The 25182-nt window shown below is 52.8% G+C and overlaps 6 non-coding genes across 6 annotated transcripts; 5 read left to right on the forward strand and 1 right to left on the reverse strand.

The window, feature by feature from the left end:
- Positions 1–4450: 4450 nt before the first annotated feature.
- On the reverse strand, positions 4451–4667 carry LOC120389520. Its single transcript, XR_005590992.1, has one exon. It is a non-coding gene; the product is annotated as a small nucleolar RNA U3 (small nucleolar RNA).
- A 9405-nt stretch (positions 4668–14072) lies between these two features.
- On the forward strand, positions 14073–14145 carry TRNAR-CCU. The gene has a single exon. It is a non-coding gene; the product is annotated as a tRNA-Arg (tRNA).
- Positions 14146–18954: 4809 nt separating this feature from the next.
- Positions 18955–19027, forward strand: TRNAF-GAA. Its single transcript has one exon. It is a non-coding gene; the product is annotated as a tRNA-Phe (tRNA).
- A 1550-nt stretch (positions 19028–20577) lies between these two features.
- TRNAK-CUU lies at positions 20578–20650 on the forward strand. The gene has a single exon. It is a non-coding gene; the product is annotated as a tRNA-Lys (tRNA).
- Positions 20651–22133: 1483 nt separating this feature from the next.
- Positions 22134–22205, forward strand: TRNAQ-CUG. Its single transcript has one exon. It is a non-coding gene; the product is annotated as a tRNA-Gln (tRNA).
- A 1204-nt stretch (positions 22206–23409) lies between these two features.
- Positions 23410–23482, forward strand: TRNAK-CUU. The gene has a single exon. It is a non-coding gene; the product is annotated as a tRNA-Lys (tRNA).
- Positions 23483–25182: the final 1700 nt, after the last annotated feature.

Raw genomic sequence — 25182 nt, forward strand, 5'->3', positions numbered from 1 at the left:
TTTAGTTTACACCGAGGATTGAGTCCTGCTTCGTGCACCGTGTGTGAGAAAGAAAATCCTAAACCGCCTTTGAAATAACGAATGCAGCAGGACGTGTTATTGTCCCTGCCCCAAAGCAGACAGACCAATGGAGAACTGCCATTGAGTCCGGGGTAATACTCCACTGACATTTTACCTTTTTTGCTTGCTAAACTCCCTCCCAACCTCGTGGGGTCCCAGAGCCCAGTATTGAGCTTGATCTGAGATGTCTACAGTGCAAATTTACCACCCCAGAGCCCTAGCCTGGGAGCCTGCACTGGCACAGGGCAGCCATGGGTGTTTCATTGCAGTGTGGACATAGCCTAGCATTATGTCTACACTGCCATTAACACACCCACGTCACTATTCTCAAGCCCTGGGTCAGTTGATTCAGGCTTGTGGGGCTTGTGCTGCAGGGTTATAAAATTACAGTGTAGAGAATTGGGCTTGAGCCCAGCCTCCGAGACCCCATGAGGGGTGAGGGTCTCCAAGCCTGGGCTCCAGTATGAGCTCCAGGATCCCAAATCAGCTCATCCAGGCCAGCCGGGCCAGCGGGATTTTATCACAGTCTAGATGCCCTCTCAGGGTATGTCTACACTGCAATGTAAGCCCAGGGTTAGCAGAAGTCATGTCAGCAGCCCCAACACATAAATGTAAACCACGAGGGAAAGACTCACCCCCCAGATAAGCTGGACAGTGTCCTTTTCCTACAGGTCGTAAGTCCAGCAACCAAACGTCCTTTAACATGAGCCATCCTCTCTGCACCCCACTCACAGCTGTTGTCCTTAGTCAGTGCAAGCCCAGAGGTGCCTCTGTACAGTTCACCCCATCCTGGGTGGAAAAGGGGGAAATAAGAAGGCTCCATACTCACTATGTTGTCTAGGGACTCACTCATCCTCCACAGCCACCCTGTCCTAACGTTGGTCTAACACCTCAATTTTAGTATTGAGACCCAGAGCTTGGCCCACTTGGCTTTGGAACCCTGTCCCCTGCCTAGCAAGTGCTATTGAATTGAGGGTGAGTCCTCAATCGGGGTCTGCCAAGCACAGTTGTGCTGCCCTTGATTCACACAACAAGGATAAAAACCCTTTATTTCTCCTGCCCCTGTAACATGGAGACTGGGAATCCAACACCAGCCACAAGTGATCATTTCGGCAAGCAACCCAACAGATTTCCAACATATTGTAAAATCCACATGCAGACTCCTACACGAAACCTTGCAAGAAAATCTTCCTGAGGGGGTCTGAAGCACCTGCTGCTGGAGGGAAGGAGGGAACCGTGGGTTGGGATTGAGGAGCAGCATGAGGAGGAGGGGGCCTGTGGATGGGGATTGAGGGGCACTGGGAATAGGAGGGGGCTGTGGGTTGGGACAGAGGAGAAGGGTGAAGAGGAGCAGGCTCTGGTTGGGAGTGAGGAGCAGTGAGCATAGGAGGGACTGAGGGCTGGGATTGAGGGGCACTGGGAAAAGAGGGGACATGGGTTTAAGCTGAAGAGCATCCTTGTTTGGGGATCCAACAGGAAAGGGGAAGGCAGCAGGTGATTCTAATTCCTTAGGGATTTTCAGGTGTGTGTGTGTGTGTGTGTGTGTGTGTGTGTGTGTGTGTGTGTGTGTGCGTATACAAGACGCGTGCAGGGGAGGAACATGCTCTATGCCTAGAGACCTTTATTCCTCCAGGCTGCAAGGACAGAGGGGCTGTCAGGAAGTTGCCCCCTCAAACCCACACACAAAAAGGCCCTTCTGAGGAAAGGGAAAATCCTGAAGAGAAAAAGTAACAAAGAGGACATGAGAAAGACAGTTTAAGATCTTGGGCAGTAGTTTATCACCTGACCAGAGACTTGAACTCTGGACCCTCAGATTAAAAGTTTGATGCGCTACTAACTGAGCTAGCCAGGCTGAGAAAGAAACCAAACAAGTTGGTGTAGAGGAGAAACTAATCAAGAAAACAAGAGCGGGAAACAATAGGGGAAACCTGCTGCTCTCTCTGGCCCGGTCAATACTACGATTTTATATCAAATTTAGCAGCGTTAAATCGCATTAACCCTGCACCCGTCCACACAGCGAAGCCCTTTAGATCGATCTAAAGGGCTCTTAATACCGGTATCTGTACTCCTCCCCGACGAGGGGAGTAGCGCTGAAATCGGTATTGCTATTTCGGATTAGGTTAGTGTGGCCGCAATTCAATGGTATTGGCCTCCGGGGGCTATCCCACAGTGCACCATTGTGACCGCTCTGGACAGCAATCTGAACTCGGATGCACTGGCCAGGTTGACAGGAAAAGCCTTGTGAACTTTTGAATTTCATTTCCTGTTTGCCCAGCATGGAGTGCCGATCAGCACAGGTGACCATGCAGTCCCAGAATCCAAAAAGAGCTCCAGCATGGACCGTACAGGAGATACTGAAGCTGATCTCTGTATGGGGAGATGAATCTGTTCTATCAGAACCTGTTCCAAAAGACAAAATGCCAAAGCATTTGAAAAATCTCCAAGGCCATGATAGACAGAGGCCACAACAGGGACTCGACACAGTGCTGAAACTTAAGAGCTGAGAGCTGAGACAAGCGTACCAGAAAGCCAAAGAATGAAATGGACGCTCATGGAGGAGGGGCAACTGACGTCTGTAGCTATCCCACAGTTCCTGCACTCTCCGAAACCATTTGAATTATTGGCTGAGTTCCCAAAGCCTAAAGGGTCAAAAATATTGTTGCAGGTGGTTCAGGGTATATGTTGTCCCCCTTCCTCCCCATGAAAGCAAAGGGAAAAAAATCATTTCTTGCCTTTTTTTCCAATGTCGCTGTATGTCTACTGGATGGTGCTGGCAGATGTGGTGCTGCAGCGCTACACAGCAGTGTCCCCTTCCCTTCTCTAGATGGTATGGTAGGACTGATATCCCTCATCGTTGTCCCATGAGTGCTCCTGGCAGGTCTTGGTGAGGTCAGTTGGGGGTGCCTGGGCAAAAATGGGAATGATTCTCAGGTAATTCTCTTCTTTAAGCTTTGTCTAATGGAGATTCAGTCCTGCCTGGAATATCATAGCAGCTGGAGGCTTCTCTCCCCTCCCCACTTTGAACTCTACTTGCAGAGGCAATAAAGTCAGTGTTGTTTCAAATTCCTGCATTCTTTATTACTTCATCACACAAATGGGGGGATAACTGCCACGGTAGCCCAGGAGGGGTGGGGGAGGAGGGAAGCAATGGATGGGGTTGTTGCAGGGGCACCCCCTAGAATGGCATGCAGCCCATCATTTCTGCAGGATGTCTGGGGCTCTGAGCTGGAATGACCGTTTGTCTCTCTGGTTCTTTAGGAGGCTTGCCTGATAGTCTAGGCAGGACTGACTCTCCCTTCAGACAAAACTTAAAGAAGAGAATGACCTGGGGAGTCATTCCCATTTTTGTCCATATACCCCTGGCCAACCTCACCTAGGCCGGCCAGGAGCATCCAGGACAGCAGCAGACAGTACAGTATAACTGGTAACTATCATTGTAAACTTGCAAAGCAGCAGATGGTACAGTATGGCTGGTAACCATCTTTGTTAACTTGCAAAAGCAAGGGAATGCTGCTGTGTAGTGTTACAGTACCGCGTCTGTCAGCACCATCCAGTAGACATAAAGTGACGGTGACAAAAGGCTGAACGGGTTCCATGATTGCCGTGCTATGGTGTCTGCTCAGGCAATCCAGGGAAAAGGGAGCAAAATGATTGTCTGCTATTGATTTCACAGAGGGAGGATTGACTGATGACATTTACTCAGAATCACCCGCGATGCTGTTTTTGCCCCATCATGCACTGGTATCTCAACCCAGAATTCCAATGGGTGGGGGAGACTGTGGGAACTATGGGATAGCTACCCACAGTGCAATGCTCCAGAAATCGATGCTAACCTCAGTACATGGATGCACACCACCGAATTAATGTGCTTAGTGTGGCCGCAGCACTTGACTTTATATAATATGTTTCCAAAACTGGTTTCTGTAAAATCAGAATAATCCCATAGTGTAGACATACCCTGAGACAGCTTTAGAACCTCTACCCACTATACGGCCAAGGGACAGCTACTCTCAGATCCTGTGTGGATTGTCTGATGTGCTTGGGGCCAAGAGCAACTGCACCCTGCCAGAGCAGGAGAAGTAAAAATAGGGGCTTCCCAAAAAATGGGAAGGGAAGAAGAGAGAAGTGGAGAGGCAAATGGAAAAGGAAAAGAACGTGCAGACACAGAACCCTACCTAAATACTGAAATAGATTACAAGAAAAAAAAGAGAGAGCAGCATAAAGAAATCTTTAAACTCTTTCAGTAAGTACTGAACTAGAAACTTCTAAAACACCATTTTCACACTACCTTTACTTTTTTTAAAGAGAACTGAAGAAAAGCTTTAAACAAGTTCAGATAATACAAAAAAAAGCCAAAACATTTATTTTTAAACTTGTTTTATAAGGACTAACCACTCAGTCTGTGCTCTTTTCCTCTCAGCTTCCCAAAAGGAAAACAAGAACACTCATCACTAGCAGACAGCAGATACATTAAAGCAATACTATCCACTCACTTCATGCTCAGAAAAGAACATTTTAACTCATCCTCGTGGTTAGCGAGATCATACACTTTCAACCACACTTCTCTAGTTCCAAACTATAGAAATGATCCCTGAAAGTACAGTCTTAACAAAACTGTCCTCGGCTACACATCCAGGCTAATATGCACAAGCTTTAATCCCACGGTGAATGTTTTCATACAATGGGTTTCACCCCCAGAGAATTAAAGAACAAAAATCTAAAACCAGGTCCCCATTTCATTAAAGCACAATTGAGACAGCTTTAGCACACTGGCCATTAGAAGATGTTTATGTCGCTATTTACAGAAACACACCTCCTGATTAGCATGTGGAGCTCCTAGCAACTAATCAAACCCTCTTGCTTTGGGATACCTCTCACAGGCTCCTCTGTACCACATGACCGCCTGTCAGGCACAGACAATGCGGACAGGTCAGCCCTTTCTAGCATGCTCCGCAGCTGTTTCTCTCTGGCTTGCTCTCAAGTTCATCTGCACTAGAAGTTTTTGCAGGGTTCTATGTTACCGGTGGTACCTGCACTAAATCAGTGGCTCTCAACCTTTAGAGACACCTGTACCCCTTTCAGGAGTCTGATTTCTCTTGCATTCCCCCAAGTTTTACCTCACTTAAAAACTACTTGCTTACAAAATCAGATGCAATATTTATAAAAATAAATCCCTTGAATATAAGTATTGTACTTACATTTCAGTGTATATAGAGAACAGTATAAACAGATCAACATATGAATTTTAATTTGTTACAAATTTGCTAGTGCTTTCTATGTAGTCTGTTGTAAAACAAGGCAAATATCTAGATGAGTTGCTGTACCCCCTGGAAGACCATTGGATACCCCTGTTTGAGAACCACAGCACTAAATCACCCTTACTTTTAGAACTGGTGCCACTTGACCCAAGGCACTCTGAACCATTTCAGTGCTAGCAGACAGTGGCAACACAGCTGCACTAGGTCTGTTGTTCCTCCCTGCACAATTCCCACTTGGAAAGAAGAGAACTTCTGGTCTGACTTTATTTACTATTGTGAGCTGCATAGGCAACTTTCTCTGTGTTATGTGAGCACCATTCACACAATATATATACTACCTCTGCAGCCATGGGTGGCGGGGAAGCCCCCACAGCCCCACACCACTGTATATGGACCCTGCAGCTCCCAGCTCCTACAAGTAGACCCCAGAGCTCCCAGCCGCTGTGAGCGGACCCAGGATTTCCCAGCAGGCATTGATGGCGTGAGGACCCTGCAGCCCCACGTCATTGCTAATAGACTCTGCAGCTCCTTGGAGCTCCCAGCTGACACAGGCAAGTGAGGAAGCCCCCAGCTCTCAGACACCGCAGGCAGAGCCTGGAGTGCGTAGTCACCATCGGGGGTGAGGAGAAGCCTCAGCCAAATGCCATTGCAGATGGCCCCATAGCTCCCAGCCACTGCAGGTGGATGCCAGAGCCCCCAGCTGCCATCGGGACCCCACGGACCATGGCCACCATGGGCAGCGAGGGGACCCCATGGCCCCCAGCCACCACGGGAAGCGAGGGGACCCCATGGACCCCGGGCGCCATAGGCAGCGAGGGGACCCCGTGGCCCCCAGCTGCCACGGGAAGCGAGGGGACCCCATGGACCCCGGGCGCCATAGGCAGTGAGGGGACCCCACAGCCCCCGGCCGCCACAGGCAGCGAGGGGACCCCATGGACCCTGGGCACCACAGGCAGCGAGGGGACCCCACAGCTCCCAGCCGCCATGGGCGGCGAGGAGACCCCATGGCCCCCGGCCGCCACGGGCAGCGAGGGGACCCCATGGACCCTGGCTGCCATGGGCAGTGAGGGGACCCCATGGCCCCCGGCCGCCACGGGCAGCGAGGGGACCCCCCAGCTCCTGGCCACCAGGGGCAGCGAGGGGACCCCATGGACCCCGGGTGCCATGGGCAGCGAGGGGACCCCCCCGGATCCTGGCCGCCACAGGCAGCGAGGGGACCCCCCAGCTCCTGGCCACCACGGGCAGCGAGGGGACCCCATGGACCCTGGGTGCCATGGGCAGCGAGGGGACCCCCCCGGATCCTGGCCGCCACAGGCAGCGAGGGGACCCCCCAGCTCCTGGCCACCATGGGCAGCGAGGGGACCCCATGGACCCCGGGTGCCATGGGCAGCAAGGGGACCCCATGGACCACGGGTGCCACGGGCAGTGAGGGGACCCCCCAGCTCCCGGCCGCCATGGGCAGCGAGGGGACCCCATGGACCCTGGGTGCCATGGGCAGCGAGGGGACCCCCCCGGATCCTGGCCGCCACAGGCAGCGAGGGGACCCCGCAGCCCCCAGCTGCCACAGGCAGGAACTGTCACCCAGCGACCAGCAGAAAACAGCAGCGGGCGAAGGCATCAAGCAAACTCTCAGCTTCTGCTGCTGCCACTCCTTCAACTGGCTCTCGGTTTGCCCTGTTCACTCTGCGTCGCTGCTGCTCCACGGCATTGTCCATCACCCTGCTGCTGAGAGCTCCTGTGTCGCCACTTCCCCTGCAGTCACCTGCCTGTCTCCTGCGGACACCTAGTGGGGGAACCTCGCTACAAGTGCAGACTGGGCAGCCTCTTTCATTGCAACACCATGGGCAGGGCGAGAACCGCCAGCTGGGGGAGACTAACGCCCTGCCCCGCCCCTTCCACCTGAGGCCCCGCCCCTTCTGCAAACACCCCTGTGCCCAGCGTACACCAGCCCTTAGATCCCTCTTGGTATTTCAATGCAGGCACTGACCTGTGAGAGGAAAACATCAGCTCCAAACACAGAGACTGAATTCCCCACATTTAATCTCGCTGCACTTTCCAGAAAGTCACAAAATTCATTTAGTTCTTGTTAGGACAGAGAAAAAAATAAGTGACACTAAGTTTTTGGCTCAGTTAAATAAAAGTATGTGTTTAATTAACATAGTAAAAATATGTCCTGATTCCGCTAAATAACACCGCAACCGGAAATAAGAAGAGACAAATCTTGTCAGTGACGACTAATTTTGCAAATGCTCTTCCCATTATTAATTTCCACACCACCCCCGTTGGAGGTCTGGGCACCTCCAGTGTCACTGCTCTGCATTCACCTTCCCCTTAGAATTGTTCTCGGACATTCCCAAATTTGGAAATTGTGCAGTTCACAATGTGAACAGTGACCCCGGGTCCTTCCTGCCCCTGCTCTCCTTTGCTCCACCGCAGCTTCTCCCCAGAGTCACCCCAGCACTGCAGTGCAGCCGCCCAGGGTTTTGCAAAAATTAATAATACAGAGTTTGGAGGAAAGTAAACATTTGTGAGTTGTGGAAATAGCAAAAGGCAACAGTTGTGGTGTTACAAGAAGGCAGTTTTTGGTTTAATAATAAAACCCAGTTATATAAAGGTAACTGTATGTGCAGCTCTGTGCACTCACGTTGGATGGAAGCTTAGTAATTAAATTATACAAGAGGGTCAGGTAAAGTGGCTGCTACCATCACTCTGTTTTGTCCCGAGAAGCCTTTACAGCCATTCTGAGGGGAAATGGGCCCTTTGCCCACAGAAATGGTCTATAGGGGACAGCTGCAGGCAGCAGGCGGGGAGATAATCTCATCAAAATGATTTGACTCCTGGGTAATGTAAGCAAAATCTCTAAAGGAATGTCAGGGGTTTCTATTGGCACTTAACTTGCCTGCCCCTGGCTGGCTCTGGTTGTACAAGATGGACGTGTAATCGGGGTACAGTTGTGTAAAAAAAAATTATTGCAGTGCAAGGGCTGTTAGACAAAACAAAATGTTGTGTGTAATTCTGTAAGGTTTTAAAAACCTAAACTGAGACTTATGGTTTGTAATATAATGTCATGAAGGTTAAACTATGGAAGGAATGTGCTTTTTCCCAGGACGTGTGCAGTGTATATTGGAGAAAGGGTAAAAGAAATGCAAACAAAACATGGTACTTAGCTCAAACCCTATTAGGGCTCCAAAGGGATCCACAATAGGTTGTGGTTTCTTTTTCAGATCTGTGTGTTTTGAAGCAGAAGGTGAAAGTGGAAAGTAATCAGAACTCAGGTGGAAGTTGATTGTGTCCCTTTAAGACAGTCTCTGAGCTGCTGATGGCTTTGGATCCAAAAGCCAAGCCCGAAAGCCGGTGTGAATGCAAATGACCTAGCTGATGGGGAAGGAGAGAACTGCTCATCAGTGGCAGCACAAAGGAGCTGCAAATAATAAATACATCTGGTCAGCAAACAAGCTACTGGAAGACTCAGATTGTGGCCCTCCAGGAAAGGGAGATGAAAAACAAGTCAAGTCTGAAAATAAGGGGACAGTTAACCCTAAGGAGTGTGTGTGTGTATGTACAGTGCTAAAGCTAAATCTAAAGCTGTCTCTCAGCTATTACCTGAGGATAAACTTAATGCTTGGTACAGCAGAGAAACTATTGCAAACTTGGTCTGTTGTACAAGAGGGGAAACTGAGGCACACCACTTCATGAATTTCATAAATGACCAGTGAGGGAGTAATTCACTATCTGACTATAGAACAAAATAAGGACAGCCTGGAGGGAATTCTTCTGTTTTTCCTGCAATTAGCAAGGAAATTTGTAAAAGGAAGTGGTATTATTATTATTAAGCACTAATCTGTCCCCACGGGGGTGTGTGTGTGTGTGTGGACATTGTTTCTTTGTTTTTCAGACACTCTACGAGCAAGCTGGTGCCAGCAAAAGACTAAACCATAATACCATGAATCTATGTTTTGTATTGCTTGTCTGTGGTGTTTGTCTTGGTGTTAGCATTGTTGTGTTTCAATGAACAGAAAAACCTCATGACATGAGTGGGGATGGCTTCAAAAGGCTGACCTGGGGGAAGATGTGTGTGGACATTCAAAATGCTCGACAAGGAGGCCAGCACCTGTGTAATAGCTACCGTAGTATCTGGAAGTGAATCGGCAGCTAAGGTGGGCCCCACAAGCCCTATGGGAATAATGAGAAGGGATTTGCTCGCTGGGAATCAATGGAGGTGTGTAAAATGGTGTAAATCCAGAGAAGATGTTTGAATGTGCCCTCCCTGATGGTTGTGGAGGAGCACACCCAATGGCCCATGGTAAGGGGTGGACAATTGGGTGTACTGTGTCTGAGGTGTTTTGCTGGAAATGTACATATTACTGGGGGCACAATTACCCCAGCCCCTAACCAAATTCCACACTACACGCTGCTCTCTGGGCTTTGGCGCACAGATAGATCTGTGAATCTTACTGCTGTGAATAATCGAACCAGCGCATACAGCCTGATTCCACACCATGTGGTTAAGTTGGTTTCGACAATAACCCATTTCTCTGTGGACATTCAATGGACTTATGATATGGACAAAAGCACGAAAACCTGCAGTGGCAGCGTATTGCAACTGGACACGTTAAGAGCTTGATCCCGTCGAAGGAGGAGAGGAGGTGTTTCGGTGGTGGCCGGGATGCTGGACCATGCTGCAGTGCTCAGGTCTCTCTGTGTTGCTGTGGATTATTACAGTGGCTGGTGTATTGCTAAGTATACTTGTGTGACGTTGCCTATGGAAATAACCGAGAAGTAATGGAGTAAGCCCCTCCCCCCTGCACTAGACAACCTGGACCCAACCTTCTCGGGCCCACTATAGTGGGAAGTCTGGAACACTAATTGGAACAGGCTCCTATGAGAGAAGGTGCAGGGCACTGCACTACGCACGGGGCAGTGGGACAAATGGAATATCAGCACCTTCCACCTTGATGCCTGGCCCTATCAGGAAATGTGTCACCATATGTCCTATGTTTTGCCAAGGAGGAGAATGGGAACAGGGACACAGGCAAGGCTCTGTGGTGTCAGGGCTGGGATGGGGACACCGAGGAAGGAAACTGGAATCGTTGCTTGCTGGAAGTTCAACCCAATAAACATCTAATTGTTTGCACCTTGGGACTTTGCGTATTGCTGCTCTGTGTGTACGCAAGAAGGACCCGGTAATGGGAGGGTGAAGGGATAAACCCTCTAACACTAACTAACATCTAACACACATTTCAACCTCTTCTTTTCACACTGTTGCTCATTCTCAGGGGCTGCTTTGTCTCCAGACAGATCCATTCTCTTTCAGGATGGCCTTGCTCTTTCCGTCTGTTTCACTCACTGAGGTGTTGGAGTGAACACTCCCTTCCCTCTAGTCTCAGACAAACACTAGCATTAGCTGTTTGCTACTGAGGGGTTTAGAAAGCATTTGTCAAGATGCCCATTTCTGGGGCATTTTTCCCAAGATCCAATATTTTGCGTTCAAACATCTCCCAGCTTTCTTGGTGAAAATAAGGCTAAGGTTTCCTTGCAATGTAGAGGCAGTTTTTCACCCCAGATGGGACTTGAACCCACAATCTCTGACTTAGAAAGCCATTGCCTTATCCATTAGACCACTGGGGCCCTGTGGAAAAATGGAAATTCCATCTCCTAAATGCATATTTCTCATATTAACTTGGAAGCCAAATAAACTCTTTCTGCACCTTACAGAAATGTCTGCATCCCCTGGCAGCGAGGCTACTGGGGAGGTCGCTTACAGAGCTGAGCACCACCTTTCTGCCAGCCATCTTTAGAGAAGAAGGGTCTTTTCCCTGACAGCCACACAGCGCTGCCTAGCATCCCGAGAGCCTCCCTCGTGTTCTCCCGCAGCAGCCGCCTGCCGGTGTGGGTGGGAAAAGGGGACCAGGAAGCACTGCGGCCTCATTACGGGACAGGAGGCCCTCACCACGCCCAGGCCTGCCTCTTGCCTTCAGCCCAGGCAGCCAGAGGTGCCGGGGAGCTCCCTAGCAGGCCGCCGCCTCAGCCAGGAAATAAGGAAAAGGGGATGAATGAAGAAGTCAGGAAATAACAAGGAAATGAAGAGGTTTGTCGAATGGGTTTCTGCCCGATTTACCATCTTCTCAGCTACCGCTCAAAGTTAAAGACCTAAAGTCGACCTATCGGCATAAGTACAGATGGTTAGGTGGGAATTAAAAGGAGCTGCTGTCACAAGTGTTAGGTGCCTGCAAGCAGCATGCAGACTGTTGAAAAACACCGCAATTAGAGGCTCAGATGAAACGTTTGCCCTAAATCAGAAACGACAATAGGACGACCAGCAGAACGCCACTCTAGGTAAACGGCCGAGTACTGGAGGCTGTTAGAGGCAAAAAGTCATTCCTCAAAATTTGGAAATCAGATCCTAGTGAGGATAATAGGAAGGTGCACAAACTCTGGCCTGTTAAGTGTCAAAGTGTAACAAGTCAGGCCAAGAAAGAATCTGAGAAGCAACGTGCTAAAGATACAAAAGCTAAGCATAAATCCGGTCAATGCGAGTCCTGGCCTGTCCCCGCAGAAAGGTGAACCCCCTCTGTGGCTGGAGTGAGCTCCTCTAAGCCGACCTGCGCCAGGTAGTGCTCATTGTGAAAATGTTTCCTCTGACGGTTGGGAAAACAGGACCAGCGGTGCTCAGGCTGGCTGACACAATTAACCCCCCCAAAACAACAACAACGAACATCATGCAGTCCAGAGGAAGGGAGCCTTTGATCTTCCCTCTCATGCCTTAACTGGGGACCATACACACTAATATAGCAGTAACCAGTGCCACAGAGCACAAAGCCCACCAGAAATGCCCTCCCTGGTCGGAGCTCCACCACCTTCTGTACTCGCACCACGAATGTGACTCCAGCCCCATCATTCTTCCCTGGCCAGGAGGCCCCTCCTCCAATCACCCTCTGCCTATTGAGCTACCCTAGAGTTATTAATGGGCATTTCCTGAACACTCACCATGGCTAAGTCCAGCTGCTCCAAGGCACTGAACATCAAGCACCTCCTCCTGGGCCCCCAAATCCCTTCCACCTTCCACACGGCCACTTTTACAGATGCCCCTTCCCTGGTACTGCCCTTGCTCAGCTGCACAGAGGAGTTTTCATCCCCTATTCCTGCCTGTCACTGCCCAGCAGCCCTCTGGCACCATTCCTGAGGGTCACCCTGCCTTGCTCTCTTCCTGCCATGTTGGGAAAGACAGCTCCCATCTCTCCTTGTTAAAAGTCAGGTGGGCCAACTAGGGGCAGAAGCCCATTCTATGTTTTCCTACAGCAGAGCCCAAGATCAGAGACTCACCTTCAGGGCCACCCAGAGGGGAGGCAAGTGGGGCAATTTGCCTCAGGCCCTGCAGGGGCCCCGTGAGAATACAGTATTGCCACTTTTTTTTTAATGGAAGGGGCCCCCAAAATTGCTTTACCCCAGGGAAATCCTGCTCATCTTGGGTGCAGGCACCACTGGGCTTCTAGAAAACAAGCTGCCCCTGCACAAAGAGGATGAAAACACCTGCCAAAGCTTGGAATTGAACCAGGGACATTTAGATGTTCAGTCTAACGCTCTCCCAACTGAGCTACTTTGGCAGCTGTATGCCAGTGTTTTGGCCTGTTGCTTCTCTGTCCGGGATGTTTTTGCAGCTGTTGCACACAAAAAGGACGTCATTGGGAGGTGCCCATGAAGATAAGACTCGCTTTTGCCTGCCTTGCTCAGCTTGACTTGCTGCCTCACCCCGTTCCTGCCCTAGTGCCCGGGTTGACCTGGTGGGGGAAGGGGACTGGAGGCCAGTGGCATGGGGAGGAAGTTGAGCTGGACCCTGAACTAGACTAGACCCTGGCGGTGAGAGTCTGGCCACCACCTGCCACCCCACCCTGTTGTCCTGGCTTCCCCCACTGGGCGCCATTTAGGGAGGGAAGTGGGGCTTCTGCCTCCCCTCCCCGATTTTCACACCGCAGAGGAGTGTGAACAGGAAAACGAACGGCTGCTCCACACCCCCACCGGAGGCACCCGACTCCCTTAGCTGCTTCCCTGCTCCCCCCCAGCTGTGCTACTGAGTGGAAGCGTCCTGTGCCCATCACACAGAGGTCGATTAATCAAAACCCTCTTCTGCCAGCACCAGGCCTCCTGCTTCTTACACTGGGCCTGCAAGCGAGGGGGCGGCTGGCACAGCGCCAAGAGTCTAACCTGTGAGGCAGGAGGCGGCTGACGCCCGCAGCCTGCTGGGGAGCTCCCAGAAGTTATTAATGGACAGAGACTCCTCAATGCCCTTAGTAACAAGGGTTTGGGGGTCACCGAGGCCAGTAAGGGGGTCACTGTGTCAGCCCTGTAATCCTGGGTGTCAGGTCACTGTGCAGCTTTGATCTAGAGCTCGGATCCCAACAACCGACCAGCAGCCCACAGCCTCCCCCTGGATCTGCCCCACCTGGTTCCTCCTTACAGGCCGACCTTACCCCCCTTCCAGCCCCGGATTCGCCCCCTAATCATCCTACTGCCACTCAGAGCCACAGCCGTGGAGGTGCTGAAGGAGGGAGGGGTGACTCTAGGGTGGGGTTCTTCTCTAAAGGTGGCTGGCAGAAAGGTGGTGCTCAGCTCTGTCAGCGACCTGCCCAGCTGCCTCGCTGCCAGGGGATGCAGACGTTTCTGTAAGGCCATTCAATGGGTATTTGGCTTCTGAGTGAATGAGGAATGTGCAATCATGAGAGGGAATTTCCATCCCTCTTTGCAGTGCTTTTCAGGGCCCCAGTGGCCTAATGGATAAGGCATTGGCTTCCTAAGCCAGAGATTGTGGGTTCAAGTCCCATCTGGGGTGGAAAAACTCCTTTCTTCTTGTAGATTGCAAAGAAGCCTTGGTGTTATTTTCCCCAAGGAAGCTGAGAGACGTTTGAACCCAAAGTACTGGATCTTGGGAGCAATCCCCCAGAAACAGCATCTTCCACTTGACAAACGCTTTCTAAACCCATCAGCAGCAAACAGTTAATACTAGTGTTTGTCTGAGAATAGAGGGAAGGGGAGTGTTTACTCCAAAACATCCATGAGCGAAAGAGACAGAAAGAGCAAGGCAGTTCTGAAAGAGACTGGATCTGTCTGGAGACAAAGCAGAACCTGAGAATGAGCAACAGTGTGAAAAGAAGAACTTCAAATGTGTGTTAGGTGTTAGTTAGGTTGGTCTGACAAATTTCAAGAAAATACCAATGCTCGTAGACTGATGTGGACACTGGCTGCTTCTGATCTTTTACTGAGTTCATTGAGAAATATTTTCCTTAACTATGTTATGGAATATTGGGTGGGCTATGAAGGCACCATTCCTCCTGCTTTCGCCCTTCGAGACAACACAGCTACATGGCATGCAGCCAATGCTCACCTTCCAGTCAACTGCTAGAGAAGACAACACAGACAGGGATGGCAGCAGGGCAGCCTGGAGCTCCACGGAGATGGTGGGACCAGGTCTCATCAACGGGGAGGTGGCCACCCCACCATGCACAAGGCTGAGCCAGCAAGTGCGGTGTGTGCTTCACCATGCCCCTCCTTACTGCACATGGTGGTGGAGGGCAGTTACTGAGTTCGGTTGGTCTGGCAAATTTAGGGCTTGGCTACACTTGCAGATGTAGAGCACTGGGAGTGAAACCACAGCAGGGAAACCGCTGCCGTGTGTTCACACTGACAGCTGCAAGCGCACTGGAGTGGCCACATTAGCAGCTCTGGCAATGCCACAGAGAGCAGTGCAGTGTGTTAGCTATCCCAGTGTGCAAGTGGCTGCAACGTGCTTTTCAAATGGGGGACGGGGGTGGAGTGTGACAGGAAGTGTGTTTTGTGTACGTGGGGGGAGCGACGGTGTGTTTGGGGGGCTGACAGTGTCTCAGCATGCTGTCTTGTGTGTTTGGACAGCAGCAGACCCCCCCTCTCTCAAACACACTCACAACAGCACCACTCCACACTAATGGTTGCTTTGTCCCAGAGCAGATAAGCAGCCGGCTGTAAGAAACGGAGCTTTGAAAGGGGATATCCGCATGCCTGCAGCCGATTTCAAAACAATGACCAGAGTGGGCACTTGACTTCAGGGGATTATGGGACATTTCCTGAGGCCAAACATAGTGCAGTGATGCAACACGTCGTCCACACTGATGCCCGGGCGTTTCAGCAGGGCTCAGCGAGCTTTATACTTCTCATGGAGGTGGATTACCAGGAGCGCTCCAGCTGCAGAGCCCAGGTGCTCCATGTGCCTTGCGAGTGTGGACACCTCAGGAGTTAGGGCACCCGGGGCTGCTTTAATGGGCTCTAACTTGCAAGTGTAGCCAAGCCCCTAGACTATGTCACTTGTGTGACTTACTTGTGCTATTGTAATAAATATAATAGACGTGCAATGGTCAGAAATTGCACCAGCAGAGAAGTATATTGCAGGGAAACCATAAGGAAATTAAGAGTTTAAATTATCCTCCACATGTCCCACATCCCACTAAAATGAATCCAACCCACAGGTCACATGGGCAGAAGTATCAGTGTCAGGATGCTACATTGTTAGCATAGTAAATGAAGCTGCAAAATAAATGTTTAAATGACCTCACTCTATTTTTTACAATCCGGTGTTAAGAGGTAATAGATACAGATGGACACCAGGCAGGGTCGTTTGGAGGATGAAGCCTTTATGCTTCCATCCCCCACCACTCTCAAGTTTTAACCAATTAGGACAAGTCAGCAAATAAGAACCACCTCAGGTATCAGTAACAGCTACAGGTAGCAAAGTCCTACAGGGAGCAGTTTCTGGCACTACACCTGTGCAGCTCTGCTCCCCGGCTCTTCTCGGGCTCCTGCTCTGTCCTTAGCTCTGCCCCACTCTGGCCCAGGCAGTTCCAGCTCCCACGGAGGATGGGACCCCCTGGCCTGGTGACTCCCTCATTACACTGCCTGGCCTGTCAGTGCAGCTAACTTGGAGCTTTGGCCTCTCCCCATTGCCCCAGGGGACTGTCAGTCTCAGGATCCTGATTTCCCATTGGCCCTTCCCCCTTCTATTGGTGCTGGGAACTAGCCAACCAAAAACCCCACTAAGCTTTAGTAAGGGGCCAACAGTCCCTTACACGAGCCGGCCCCGTGAGGGTCACTGATGCACAGAGACAGCAGCATGAGTTGGTCCCATGGTGTAACGGGCAGCACTCAGGACTCTGAATCCTGCAATCTGAGTTCAAATCTCACTGGGACCTTGTGTTGGATTGTGCTAAAGCCCTGGAGTTCACAGGGCTCAACTTCCCTGTCTCCAACTGTACAAGAGCAAATCTTTTCCCTCCTGCTGGGTGACTCGCCCACGAGGGCCAGGTTGTGATGGCAACAATGGGTTGAGGCTCTAAAACTTGTTACCCTGGTTGCTGATGCCTGCAGTCTAGTGGTTTGACCAGATGCTTGGGATTCTCACAGCTTCACCTGATGCCCACAAGTTTGGCCATTTTGCTTGCAGCCACATTACCTCTTGTCCACATGGCACTTGAAGGAAGGAGGGCCAGCAGGGGCGGCTTTAGGAATCCTGCTGCCCCAAGCAGGACGTGCCTGCGGAGGTTCCGCTGGTTCCGCGGCTCCGGTGGAGCATCCGCAGTCATGCCTGCGGCAGGTCCACCTGTCCTGCGGCTCCGGTGGACCTCCCGCAGGCATGACTGCGGAAGGTCCGCCGGAGCCGCCTGCCGGCAAAAGGCCTCCCCAAGTGCGCATTTGGTGCACTGGGGTCTGGAGCCGGCCCTGAGTGCCAGGGCCAGTCTTGATAGTCAGGGCTAGGCAGGATGGAGGAAGAGTCACAGGCTGGAGCCCAACACACCTTTCCTGCTCAGCGCACCTAGAGCAGAGGCGGCTGGTGCTGACAGCTGCAAGGGAAGGCTTAAAAGCTACAGAGCAACTGAGGGCAGGGCAAGAGGAGGAGAGGACCATGGCCAGCAGACGGCCACAAAGACACCCGGCCAGCCTGCTCCCTGCCCAGGGGCGGCAAAGGGATAGACAGGTGGGGTGCATGGATAGAAGAGGCAGCGAGCCTAAAAGCTACAAGGAGTGTGGGGTCTAGTGGTCAGAGCAGAGGAGGGGGGTTGGTGGTCAGAATTCCTGGGTTCTATCTCCAGCCCTGGGAGGAGTGGGGCCAGTGGTTAGAGTGTGTGTCGGGGAGAGCAAATATTGGGACAGTCCCGATAAAATCAGGATGTCTGGTCACCCTACATCAGGCTTCAAGTTAAGAATCATTTCCCTTCCCGCTCTGTGGGAGGGGAGACTTTAAACGCGCCTCTGTGCGACTGCACATGGCTAAGCAAAGAGAACAAACCCCCAATCCCCCCTGTGCTTTGGGAGCCAGGTTTGCGGTGGGAATCCTGTAGTTCAGATGACTTCACGCCTGGGCATTGGGATTCTTTACCAGTTTCTCTGGCATTGGGGTAGCTTTGTGCTCACAGCTGTGATGGCCGAGTGGTTAAGGTGTTGGAGTTGAAATCTCTCCCCACCCCAAGTAAATCCTGTTCTGCTCCTTTCATAGAGATCCCTGGGACACCCCCTCACACTGTGTCCCTGAGGGGTCAGGCAAGCTCTCAGCACCTGAAGCCTCTGCCACTCACCTGGTGCCCCATAGATCAGCCATAGCCCTGGTTCTGCTCCTCTCTCTAGAGTGTGAAAGGAGCCAAGTCAGCGACTCCATGGGAGCTACGGGGCTGCAGAACCAACAGAGCAAAAATAGGTGCTCAGCGCCCACTGGCAACCAGCTCCCGCCCCCCACTACAGGCCTTGCTGACAAGCTCCTCCTCTTCCCCTTCAGCGCCTCCCACTTGCCAGTGATCAGCTGTTCAGTGGGGTGAGGGAGGTGCTGGGCGGGGAGGGGGAGGAGAAGGGACAGTAAGAGGTGGGGGAGGGAGAGGAATGGGGCAGGAAGGTGCAGGGTGCGAAGAGATGGGATAGGGGTGGGGGCTTGGGGGAAGGGGTGGAGTGGGGGCAGGGCCTGGGGAGGAAATGGGGGATTTTTCACAGACCCCTCTAGGGCCGGCCGTGAAGGAAAGCACCGACTATCACAGTGACAATACAACTGACCAGCATTGCGGGGGAGGCTGAGGGAGATCCGCACTCACCAGGTCTCTTCTCTCCCCCACGGTGAGCCAGACACTGCTCTCCCCTGGCTCTCACTCTAGCAGCTGGACGCCAAGGAGCCATTTCCCCACAGGAAGTGCATTGAGTGCCCCTGTGGTGCTGGGGGGCTGGCGCTGCTGCTGCCTGTGGGGCTGGCAGGGGGGCTGATGTCTGCACAGACTCTCAGCTGCCAGGCCGGAGGGGGCACTTGGGACCTTACCAGACTGGCTCAGTGAAGACGGGGGGTTGACAGAGCAATACAGACGCTCTCCAGAGCACGGAGCAGCAGCCGCCCATGCAGCCAGGCAATGAGCATTTCCCACAGCCTGGAGCCAAGGGGGAGGCAGCAGCTGCTGTTCCAGCTCCTCGGGGACAGGCCCTGTCAGCCAACAGCCACTTCTTACTCCCCACAGCTAAGGGCGCCGGGTTCCTCCGGTGGGGGTGTGGAGCAGCCGTTCGTTTTCCTGTCCTTTTTGTGTGCAACTGCTGACAAACACATCCCAGACAGAGAAGCAACAGGCCAAAAAACTATTATGCAGCTGCCGAAGTAGCTCAGTTGGGAGAGCGTTAGACTGAAGATCTAAAGGTCCCTGGTTCAATCCCAGGCTTTGGCGGGTCCTTTCATCTCTCTTTGTGCAGTGGTGGCTTGTTTTGTGGGAGCACAGCAGTGCCTGCACCCAAGGTGAGTCCCTGAGCTTGGTCTCTGCAGTAGGAAAACATAGAATGGGCTTCTGCCCCTAGTTGGCCCACCTGACCTTTAACAAGGAGAGATGGGAGCTGTCTTTCCCAACATGGCAGGAAGAGAGTGAGGCAGGAATGGTGCCAGAGGGCTGCTGGGCAGTGACAGGCAGGGATTGGGGATGGAAGCTCCTCTGCGCAGCTGAGCAAGGGCAGTACCAGGGAAGGGGCCATCTGTAAAAGTGACCCAGCAACACCTCTCCTCCTCTGGGCACCTGGAGCAGAGGCGGCTGGTGCTGACAGCTCCAAGGGAAGGCTTAAAAGCTACAGAGCAACTGAGGTCAGGACTGGAGGAGGGCAGGACCATGCCTATGCATGGCCACCAGACGGCCACAAAGACACCCAGCCAGCCTGCTCCCTGCCATGCCAAACCCCCACTGAAGACGTGCTTAATCCACTTGCTGATCAGGAGGAAAACCTGTCAAAATCTGTGTGCAAGGAGAACACACTTGACCATGCCTAGGTGTGGCTTTCAGACAGGCACAAAAACACCCAGCCAGGCTGCTCCCTGCCATGCCAAACACCCACTGAAGGTCACCAGCATGCGGGGCGGCTGCTGATGCTCTGTGGCAAACGTCCCAAGATGGTAGGAAAGCAGGGCCAGCCCCCATGGTGGGGCCTCTGACTGGTCCCACTTAAGGTGCTGACTTTTGCAGTGGGGCAGGAGATTTTACCCCAAGAGGCTTTTCCCCAGCTGGCGAGAAGCAGAGAAATACCCAGGCTCTGAAGACGCTATGTAGCAAGTACCCTCCAGCACAGGGACAGGCGCACACGCTAGCCCGGGAAGCCGCCCACTTTCTTTGGCAAGTCAGGAAGGGCAAAGGCTGGAAGCGCCTGGGGCTCATGCCCCAGCCTTTGTGACTCCCACCCCCCAACTCCTTCCCGGGGCTCTACCTGAAGTCAGAGCATTGGCCTGAGCGGCCAAGAAGAGTTTCTAGCCTTGAACGGAGCAGGATGTTCAGCACAACTGCAGAAACACAACCACCAAGGGACTTGACCCCTCAGTTTTCTGATCCACACTCAGACACCTTATCCATTAGGCCACCTGGTAACATGATAAAAACCCCTCCAAGCCCTTCTTTGGAAAAGGGGGACATTGTTCTTCTCAGGTCATCTGCTGAGGGGGGCCGAGACTCTCTGGGCACAAGAAGTCGAGTTCCCAGCGACAAGGGAGACCTAATTCTCTGGAGCCAGGTGCAGGGCTTTGGCAGGGAGGCTCAGGCATGGGGGATTGGGGTGCAGCGGACGGACCGGCTGTCTAGATGTGAGATTTAGTCGTACTGAGGCACAGGAGGGAGGAGGAGGAGGAATCCTGCTGACAGGCAGTGGCTGTGCAGAAAAAGAAGAGGGGTTCTGGGGACTTTTTTTGCCTCTCATTTGCCGGCCTGCTCACTCTTGTGCTGAACGGTGAAGATGATCTCAACAAGCCCAGGTAGCTCAGTTGGTAAAACATCAGGCTCTTAATCTGAGGGTCCAGGGTTCAAGCCCCTGTCTGGGTGCTCAGCTTTTAAGTTGCCTTGTGTGCCAGGAGCCAAATGATTCCTGGTGCTGTCCACCAGCCACATGCGCATTCCCAGAAGCTGTGGCCATTTCCTGGAAAGGTTCCTTTCCTCAGGAATCAGGAGAGAGGCCACATCCACAGGAGCAGGCCTAGAACACAGTGTCTCTGGCTGGCAGGAAGCGCTGTGGGGCCAGGTGCTGACAAAGCCCAGAGGGGGAGCAGCAGAGATGGGGGGAAGGGAGACAGAGAAGCAATGAGGACAGAGCACAAGTGTACAGGGGGTTCAGGTCTGGCTATTGTGGGGAACTTCCCTGGTTTATACACGACCCTGGTGCAATTGGCCAGAGAAAGGATCTGAGTCCCCACCCCCTTACCCAGAGGCTGCCTGACCTCAAGGAGGCTCTTTCTACTCTGGTGTGTGGCAGAGACCTCGTAACCCCAACAAGGCTGGGACCAGGAATCCTGGGGGGTTTGATGACTCCCAATCTTGTCATGATCACTTGAACGGGGGCTACAGTGTCTCCACTCTGGGCACTTCCCTGACCCACTCCTCATTGCATGTGCTTCAAGCAAACACCATTTACTACCCAGCAATCAATGTAAAACACAAGGAAAGATGGGAAAGGAAAACACGTCACCCTGTTCTGTGGCGCAGGGAGATCACAACCAGCGTCTCTGGAGGGTCAGGGCAGGTCACAGTCTCTCCCGCACATGTTCCAGGCCTCCTCCCCAGGCCCTGGCTGTGCTGCAGGGACACCACGGGCTGGACACTTGCTCTGGCAGTGGCCATGTGCTCTAGGTGACAGGCCCCTTGCTCCCAGTGTCAGCCCCCATGTAGGGGATATGATCCCCCCACCCCCAAAAGTCTGGCCTGCAAGGTCTCTTGACGGGTGGCATCTCCTTGCACTGGGCCTTCTGCCCAGGGTCCCCCTCGCTCTCCCACGCTGCTCACTGCACCCACCTCCAGCCCCAGTGCTGCTGCTGCTCTGCCTCCAGCTCCCTGGGCTGCTCCTCTGGCTCCACTTGCTGCAGCCCTTCTCCTAGCACAGATCTGCTCCCTGGGCAGCTTCTACAGCTCGTGCTGCTGCGGCTCAGCTCCCAGCACAGATCAGCTCTGGTTCTCCCCGGCTGGTGCAGCTGTGCTCCCTGGCTCTTCTCGGGCTCCTGCTCTCTCCTTAGCTCTGCCCCACTCTGGCCCAGGCAGTTCCAGCTCCCACGGAGGATGGGACCCCCAGGCCTGGTGACTCCCTCATTACAATGCCTGGCCTGTCAGTGCAGCTAACTTGGAGCTTTGGCCTCTCCCCGTTGCCCAGGCGCCTGTCAGTCTCAGGGGCCTGATTTCCCATTGGCCCTTCCCCCTTCTACTGGGACTGGGAACTAGCCAACCAAAATCCCCACTAAGCTTTAATAAGGGGCCAACAGTCCCTTACTTGAGCAGGCCCCATAAGGGTCACTGATGGCCAGAGAAGGCAGAATGAGCTGGTCCCATGGTGTAATGGGCAGCACTCAGGACTCTGAATCCTGCAATCTGAGTTCAAATCTCAGTGGGACCTTGTGGTAAAGCCCTGGAGCTCACACTGCTCCACTTCCCTGTCTCCAGCTCTGCAAGAGCCATTTTTTCCCCTCCTGCTGGATGGGTCAGGGCTCTAGAACTGGCACCTGAGGGTTGGGATTCTCACGGCTTCACCTGGTGCCCACAAGTCTGGCACTTGCCACTGTGCTTTCCCTCTTGCCCACCTGGCGCTTGAAAGAAGCAGGGCCAGGGCCAGGCTTCATAGTCAGGGCTGGGCAGGCGGAAGCCCAGCACCTCTCCTCCTCTGGGCACCTGGAGTAGAGGTGGCTGGTGCTGACTGCTCCAAGGGAAGGCTTAAAAGCCACAGAGGCCAGGGCAAGAGGAGGAGAGGACCATGCCTATGTGTGGCCAGCAGACAGCCACAGGGCCAGCCTGCTCCCTGCTGTGCTGAACCCCACTGAAGGCCACCCACAGACCAGCATGCAGGGCGGCTGCTGATGCTCTGTGGCCAACATCAGAAGAGGGTAGGAAAGCAGGGCCAGCCCCCCTGGTGGGGCCTCTGACCGTTCCCACTCATGGTGCTCACTTTGGCAGTGGAGCCGCCCACTTTCTTTGGCAAGTCAGGAAGGGCAAAGGCGAGACTGGAAGCACCTGGGGCTCATGCCCCAGCCTTTGTGACACCCACCCCCCAACTCCTTCCCGGGGCTCTAGCTGAAGCCGGAGCATTGGCCTGAGCCGCCAAGAAGAGGTTCCAGCCCTGAAGGGAGCAGGACTTGCAGCACAAAGTGAGCACAACCACGAGGGGACTCAAATCCTGAATCATCCGATCCACAGGGAGATGCCTTATCCTTTAGGCCACATGATGAGGGGGTCTAAACACTTCTTTGGAAAAGCCGGACACTGTGTTTCTCAGGTCATCTGCTGAGGGGGCCGAGACTCTCTGGGCACAAGAAGTTAAGTTCCCAGCGACACGTGAGACTTAACTGTATGGGGCCAGGTGCAGGGCTTTGGCAGGGAGGCTCGGGCATTGGGGATTGAGGTGCAGCGGATGGACCGGCTGTCTAGGCACAGAGATTTAGTCTCCCTGAGGAGGAGGAGGAATCCTTCTGACAGGCAGTGGCTGTGCAGAAAAAGAGGAGGGGTTCCTGGTACTTTTTTTGCCTCTCTTTTGCCTGCGTGCTCACTCTTGCCTGAACACTGGGATAATCACTGTTGTGGTGAATGGTGAAGCTTGCTCCTTACAAGCCCAGGTAGCTCAGGTGGTAGAGCATCAGGCTCTTAATCTGAGGGTCCAGGCTTCAAGCCCCTGTCTGGGCGCTCAGCTTTTAAGTTGCCTTGTGTGCCAGGAGCCAAACTCTGTTCACAGCCACACAGGGATTCCCAGAAGCTGTGGCCATTTCCTGGAAAGGTTCCTTTCCTTAGCAAGCAGGAGAGAGGCTGCAGGTGCAGATAGCGCAGTCTCTTGCTGCCAGGAAGTGCTGTGGGGCCAGGTGCTGAGAAAGCCCAGAGGGGGAGCAGCAGAGATGAGGGGAAGAGAGACAGAGAAGCAATGAGAACAGAGCACAAGTGTAAAGGGGGCATCTGGTCTGGCTATTGTGGCAAACTTCCCTGGTTTATACATGACCCTGGTGGAATTGGCCTGTGGAAGGATCTGAGTCCCCACCCGCTTACCCAGAGGCTGCCTGACCTCGAGGACTGTTAGGATACAGAGATTCAGGCCTGTCTGCAGAGGTCTGTACTTTAAGAATTTAGGTGTATTTTTATCACTTAGCTAGTTATAAAGATATAAAAGAGAGAATAAAAAATCACTGTCTGTCTGTGTAATGGCCTTCTCTTACTGTGACAGTCTGAGGCCTGGTTCTTCGGCTAAGCAGCAAAGGCAGCCATAAGGTGGGAAGTGTATGGTCACATCCTCACATTCCCAACTAGTCACATTGAAATAAGGTGCTATTGGGCTGTGAGGAATACAATCCTGCCCTGATATTCCATCACCTCCAGAGAAAGGGAAATTTAGTTTGGTAGCATCCTGTCTGGCAAGAACTCACTTATCAATAGACCCAGCTGGAAAACCCTGTCTATTGTGACTCAGCAAGGTCACAAGGCATATCTGTAGTTGTGAAATCCTCCCTTCTGTATTGTTTTGTATGTTTATTTGCATGGTCTCTGTCTGGGTCTGTGATTGTTTCTGTCTGCTGTATAATTAATTTTGTTGGGTGTGACCAGTGAAGGAGGTGGAATATAACCATGTTACAGTATATTAGGACTGGTTAGTCTAGAGAAGGAGTGAGGGTACCAGGCAGTGTGGCGGTCGGGGCCACGTGGTGAGTGCCCCGCTGAAGCGCTGGCCGCCCCCCTTCTCTCTCCCCCCACTCCCTCCCCTTCCCCCCCGCTAGACCGGGTGCGCACTGTGCAGCACAGGGACTCCACTGGCTCTGGCCGCCATGGAGGGTTTTTTGTTTTGTTTTTTCCCTGCTTTGCCGGCCGTGCCGTTGTTTTTCCCCCCACCCCCTTGCTTTGTTGCTCCAGCCCCCCCCCCCATTTTTGTGTTGTCCCCCCCAACTTTTCCGCTCCAGCTGCGCCGTATCCGCCCCCCCACACCCCCGCTTTGCTGCTCCAGCCGTGCCGTTTTTTCCCCCGCTGTTTTGTTGCTTGGGGCGGCAAAAAAGCCAGAGCCGGCCCTGCCCACACCTGACTCCCTGCCATCTCTACCGGGACCTGACAAGCTTTGCTTGTGTTTGGATTCTGCAAAGCAGAGGAGCAGGTGAGGTTTTCCTTGCAAGCTCTGTGTGTGTGTGTGTGTGTGTGTGTGTGTGTGTGAGTCAATCTTTGGCCAGGTCTGCACTACAAAGTTGTTTCAGCAGAATTATATTGCTCAGGTGTGTGAAAAACACACTAAGCTCCCTCAGTCAGCAGCTTGTGGCTGGTGCACACACTGCAATGCCCTGTCTGGTGACAAAACTGCCCTGTTTTGCTGACAAAATAAAATGACTTTGATGAGAGGTCTAGAGCTTTTTGCA

Source organism: Mauremys reevesii, linkage group 23 (assembly GCF_016161935.1).
Source record: "Mauremys reevesii isolate NIE-2019 linkage group 23, ASM1616193v1, whole genome shotgun sequence".
NCBI classification, from domain to species: Eukaryota; Metazoa; Chordata; order Testudines; family Geoemydidae; genus Mauremys; species Mauremys reevesii.